Source organism: Adiantum capillus-veneris, chromosome 1 (assembly GCF_014529385.1).
Source record: "Adiantum capillus-veneris isolate H3 chromosome 1, ASM1452938v2, whole genome shotgun sequence".
NCBI classification, from domain to species: Eukaryota; Viridiplantae; Streptophyta; class Polypodiopsida; order Polypodiales; family Pteridaceae; genus Adiantum; species Adiantum capillus-veneris.
The window spans coordinates 92,996,641-93,003,398 of record NC_140931.1 but is presented as its reverse complement, the minus strand read 5'-3'; positions in this window follow the sequence as shown (position 1 = coordinate 93,003,398).

Here is a 6,758-nt window from a genome sequence, read left to right as displayed (position 1 = left end):
AAGTCACTCAAAAGCTTTTTGTAATCTCAAAATTATATCAAACTCTTTTTGATTGAGTGATTTCCCAGAACCTTGTTGTAATTTCAAACCTACATCGACTTTATGTAATTTTTATTCGACAAGATATTATCAGCAGTTTATTATTTTCAACTGAAGATACCACATCTCTTAATTGTGTATATATTTGAGAGTGAGTGAATATGTGTGTCTAAGAGAGAGAGAGAGAGAGAGAGAGAGAGAGAGAGAGAGACAAAGAGAGAGAGAGAGAGAGAGAGAGGTTTTGATGTGAACGACAACGAGATAACACTTTCATCATATACAAAAACTTGTTGAGTAAGTATTACAATGGTACTCTCACAAATCATCTCCATCTTCAAAAACTGCAACCATATCATCTACTTCGTCCATATTTGAGCATTCTGAAAATATCTCCCATTCCATATCATCATCATCATCAACTTCTGCAAAAATAGCTTCATGCATTTGGAAGAGTCCATATTGGTTTTGAGCGGCTCTAGTTGCAATGTTTTGAGGCTTATGAATAAGTCTCATATTGCAAAAAACATACACCAAATCAGCAGCACGTTTAGTATGAAGTCTGTTTCGCTTTTTAGTGTGCACAAAGTCGAATGCTGAGCAGTTTCGCTCACAACTTCCACTTGATGCAGCTACTGATAAAACTCTAACTGCAATGTGTTGCAACTCCACTTTCTCTCCACCCTGTACTCCTTCCACCATAAAGGTGCACTTGTTTTGCCAATGGCATCTATATTCCACGGATCCTGAAACATACCAGTTCTGTTGGAAAATCTACTCGGCTGATGAAAAGCTACTTTTCCATCTTCGTGCTCTAAGAGTTGGGAGCACACTGTTTTGAATTCGGACATAACTTCTTTGTCGGCAGATTGCTGATGCATTTGAAACTTAGGATCCAATACAAAATCCGCACCATGCAATGGCGTATGCAACTGCACCCAACGCTTGTTAACAATTGTAATCATGGTAGCTTTATCCTTTGCACCAAAACTGACATTTTCTCTTAGCTTGCGTATAGCCTCTGACATATACCAGTAGACCCAACCAAAAATAAAAGAATCTGTGTCAACTACTCTCAAAAGATCTACAAATGTCTTTGACACAATTACTATTCTTTCTACATTACGCCAAAAGAGTGGCGAGTTTACTATTTGCGCACATCGACCAGCTGCTTCCTGATAACTTGATACTTGTTGAGCCATCCATCCCATCTTCTGTCTGCTAAGGTTTCCATCAATGCAGGAAACTCTTGCAAAGCAGCAAGAACATAGTATGCCATAGCAAACTTTGTCGCGCAAAATATTTGCAAAGCTTTATTTGGTGACTTGGTTCGAAAAAGAGCATACAAAAATTGATGCTCTCTAATGAATTTCACCACATGATTTGCATCCAATAAAGTTTGCTTCACACATGCCATTTTACCAATATCTTTTAAAAGAAAATTTAAAGTGTGAGCTGCACATGGTACCCAAGAAATGTCCGGATACTTGACTTGAATAGCTCTTTCTGCTCCTTTGTAGTTGACCGCATTATCTATGACAATAGCAGTCACATTCTTTGGTCCACTTGCCTTTGCAATTGCACGCTCATACACCCCTGCTAGGTAGGTGATAGTCTTCTCTTTCAATGAGCTGTCAATTGCTTCCACGAACATAGCCTCTCTAGGGTTAATAAGCATTACATTGATTAAAGGTTTTTTCTGACAGTTAGTCCATCCATCCAATGCTATGGTGCATCCATATGCTGGAACAAACTCTAGCACTGTTCGTTTGAGAATGGCTTCAGTACTGTCTTTGACTTTATCAAGATATTCAGTTCGCATCTTGTTATAGTAAGGAAGCACAAATCCTTTTTTGGTTGTACTCATCAAAGCATTTTGAAATATTGGATTGCGCATAGCATTGAACAATATGACACACGCAACAAATGCTTGTGTCCATTTTAAAAGCAACTCAAGCAACCATTGTTTACCTAATGCTTCAGGCATTGTCTATCCATTGGATGACGCTCTGCCGGATTTTCTTGTTCTAGGAACTCCTCCTGATGTAGAAGCATGTCCATGAAGAGGGTTCAATTGAGAACTCGATTGTTTACTTGAGTGGTACACACCTCTTTTGTTTCCTCATTGCATAGAGATGGTTCAATATTCGCATGAATACCTTTAGAAACATCACCTTTATATTTAGCTACAAGAATTAACTTTACTTTGCGAGAATATGTGGGAAGTTTTTCATGAATATCTCTTGGTGGTGCACCGCACTTTTCAACGTTGCCAGGGACTTTAAATAAATGCTCTTTAATTCTGGTTGCATTACCACTGAACTGGTGGCCACAAGATTTACATTTAAGTCGAGATATATTTCTCCCAGCTTTCAACTCATGCACCATAACTCCACTCTTGTCCTTTCACCATGATGCACAAAAGTAATTTGCTAGTGAAAACAAAGTCAATGATCATTTTCATAATCAGAATCAATTTAAACATTAAAGTAATTTAACTAACAATGATTGAACGAAATTAAAATAATTAAAAACAATGATTGAACAAAAATAAAATAATACAAAACAATACCATTGGATTACATATAAATTGCATCGATTTATTTAAATTGCAAGCTTGTAGCTTTAACACATTACAATAATCAATAATTACAATTAAATCAAGTATTAAAATGATTATCGTTATGAAGTGTTATACCTTCAAGAGCTATAAGTGACATTTTCAAATGTCAAAAAGATAATCACTTAAAATACTTGATAATTATCGTATCTATGTAAAGTGCGAGCAAAAAGTTTTTACACTTTACCATAGATTTTTAAGCAATTATCTATCTACAATGTGAGCATGTGTATGTTCTCACACAGTACGATAGATTTTACAGTCCAAATAAAGATAAGAGAATATCAATATTTTTGGACATGTTTTTTCTAAATTTTTACTCGAGTGAGAGCATAGCAGTGTGAATAACTCTACACAAAACGTAAAAATATAATTTTGTTTCATTATATTCATTTTGAAGTGAGAGAAAATCTCTACACATCAAAATCGAACTTTAAATTACATAAAATTAATTTTTATGTAATTCTATTTTTAAACTAATTATCTCATGTGAGAGTACACTCTATACACAACGATAATATCCTAATTTTTTTAATTAGTCACTTTCAAGTGTCAATTAATTGAACACATTGACAAGTGATTCTTATAATTACATTTTGTATCAGGTGAGAGATTAAACTCTTCACAAAATACAAACTTTCAACTATTTGCTAATTTATTCAAAACAAATTTATAAATTTGAAACACAAAACTTAAAATCCATTGAATTTTAATTTTTATCAAATTCAAATTGTTTTATTTTTTTACATATTACTCTTTTAATTGTTTGGTGAGAATACTTACATGGAAAACACTAACTGTGAATGATGGTGTGAAAATTGGTTGTTGCATTTTGCTTTATATACTAATATATTTGATCGTTATTATTTTAGATCGAAAATAATTTCGTTTGAAAAGTTTTTCGATCAGAAAACTAAGAAGTTATACGTTTGGCCGTGTATGCTGATGTGGCACAGTATAATACGACCGCATAATTTAAATAAACGAATAATACGCCCATTATTCGTGTATTATCCGTCTCCCGAATAACGAATAATGCAACTTAGGCCGAGAAAATGAAAAAGCCCGACGAGATCCGCCAGAAAAATCAAAACTCCGGCGGACTAACCGGCTCTATGGGGTTTTGCAAGTCATAATCAAAGTCAGACTAACAATTAATGTGATTACTTGATTTTCTTGTGTAAATACTGGAGTTATTAACGTAATCACACGATCATGATTACGTCAATGAAATCCCTAGAAAGAAGTCCACAAACTGCCAAGGGGTACTGGACAATTTCAACTTCCAAAGTTAACTTCAATTACTATTGGCTGCTAGTTGAGCAGTTTCCTTTGCAAAGTCTAACCACGGGGTTTGGCAATGTAGCTTTGAATCAAGGGGTTTGGATTGCAAAGATAACAACCAGGATTACATGTGCAATAGTACTTGAATTTCACTAATTTTTAATTCGTGTTCCTAGGCCTTTGCAGGCGGGAATTTTGGATAGGTGCATTTGATTACCGGTAAGTGAGCACTATGTTCAACCTCTAGATATGCATCTAATTGTATTTTGTTTCATTTTTTAATATGCTTTGTTTGACTTTTTCAAGTCAGATGAATATGCTTGAATGCCTTCATCCATTTTTTCTTTTTAGAGAGATGATAAGGTCATGTAAGAGCTAAGAAATTTGGAGGTAGTGTCCAAAATAATTTTTTACATGAGACATATTCCACATGTGGAGAATATGAGTCTCTGGGACAAACACTGGCACCCACTATTTCAATTATGTGTCGTGACAAAATCCCTAGGTGCTGTTCGAATCCGTTTTCTAGACCATTTTTAGCACAACATATCAGGAACAATTTCAGTGGCCAAAGATTGTTGGATACTTAGAACGACTAGTTAAGGTACAAGTGCTCCTAAACAACATTAATTGATGGTTGTTTATGCATATACCAAGGCTATGAGTTGTTAATGAAAATGTTTCATTTTTTGTACCTAGAAGTGATTAATGTATCACCTTTTATTATGGTTTAAACGCTTCCGCAAGGCTTCCAAATTAGTGCAGTAGAAAGTATTTAGTTTCTATTTAGAACTATTTACACTCCTCTTTAATGTGTGCTAGGAGCATCACATTCCCCATAAGTATTGGCAAGTATGATTATGGATATGCAGGTTTGGACCTATTTTTGCTAAATGCATGCACACTAGGTTTTATGGGCCCTAGTGTTTAACAAAGGCTGATTTGGAGCGGCATGCATATTCATCACAGTAGTTTTTATGAAGCATCTTGCACTCTCTGTCCAGTATCTCTATGAGATTACTTTTGGATCTACCAATCACGAATAGAGGTCATGGCTCGGTTTGGGTACTTGTGGATCTTTCAAGTTGACCAAGATGGTTATGCATGTCATTGTTGATTCCTCAGCAATATTGTAAGACATTGTGATCCCCATTTACCAGTCATTTTGGAAGATTGTCTATAAACCGTGGAAAAACACACCTCAGTTATGTCAGTTATCCAAAGAGGATATGCAAATTACAAGTGTAATCTTGTGCTAAAGGATATGCAAACCACGTATGTTAGCACCAAGCAATCCAATTAGCAAGAATGTATCGCTTTAGTTGGAGTTTGCTTACAATAAGGTAAAGTATGTTTGTGACTCAGTTCAGTCCCTTCATGTTTAAGTCAAATTCTCAACCTTGAACACGAGTTATGGTGGGGTTGTCTACTGATGAAAATTGAGAATAATTCAAAGACTTATATTTTGCAGATAAGTTACGTCAATCAGTTACTTTTATGAAAAGTGAAAAGAGGTACTCTTTTGGGTACATCTTTGTCGTGATAACTCGTTTAGAAGGCTCGTATGTGTTCTAAATGGAGTCTACACACTACATTGGATAGGAGTCGGTAACACATGATGGTTGCAAATGGACAACAATGTGGAAAATCAAGATATTAATCGTGGTTTCATTAAACCTCCTATTAAACCATGTTCCGGTCAAGCAAACAGTTGGATCCATGAAGGATGCCACTGTGGAAAACAGTAGTATATCACCACTCTTGTTTTTTAGGACGAAAACACTTCTCCAAGGAGGGAGTAATGTCATGCCAAAGGTAGGGTCGGGCAAGGCCAAGGGCCAAGACGGACATGGAGTTAAGGGGGTCCCTATGTTTAGCAAGCAAAGGGCCTATATAGGGCATGGCTAGGTGGTGATGAGCATGCTCCAATTCGCTTGATCTCACATGGGGGTTGAAAAAATGAAAGTATCATTGGCCATAGAAAAGAAAAATTGCTTTGGATTCTTTAAACTAATGATGGAAGGTGGACAACATTGGCTGCCCAAGATTTAAATCCAGCTTGATGTCTAAATTCATAAAGCAGTAGAGGATGAAGGCGTGTTGTTAGGAGTTGCATGCACAAAGTGAGAGAGAGAGAGAGAGAGAGAGAGAGAGAGAGAGGGAGGGAGGGAGTTTGTGTTTGATCGCTTACCACTTATTAGTATTAAGCTCCTCCACCTACCATCTTGCTCCACCACTGGAGCATTGTCATCCCACACACCCGAAGCTTTATTATAGTGCATATAAAGCATTCCCATAAACAAAATCCATAATTGACACATATGCTAATTGGAGATTCCATCAATGCAGGATTATAATTGAATTAAAAATTGAACCTTCTTACATAGCAAAAGCACAAAATATGTAGCCGAACTCAGTTCTAACAAACACAAATGGGGGCAATTGCAAACTTTTTGTGTTTCCTCGGATCATTTAGCTTCCCTAGATGTCTACATCCATGCTCCATGAAGAGAGATCTTGGTGGTGCGAAAACCATTTTTTTATGAAAATGTAAAGATTTGCAAAAACAGTCAAGAAAGAAACAAAAATAATAATGTTTCATTTGTTGCAGCATACCTATTAAGAAAGGAGAACTATAAAACTGAATATTGAACACTCAATCCTGAGCCCACAATGCGCAAAAGCTGGTACTCCTAAGCTCTTGATTTGTACCTAAATATCAAAATTGTATATTTTGATACATAGAGTTGCATACAAACCTTGAACTTCCCATCAATACAATGATGTTGGCCACTTAAAACCTAAAGATATCCCATTG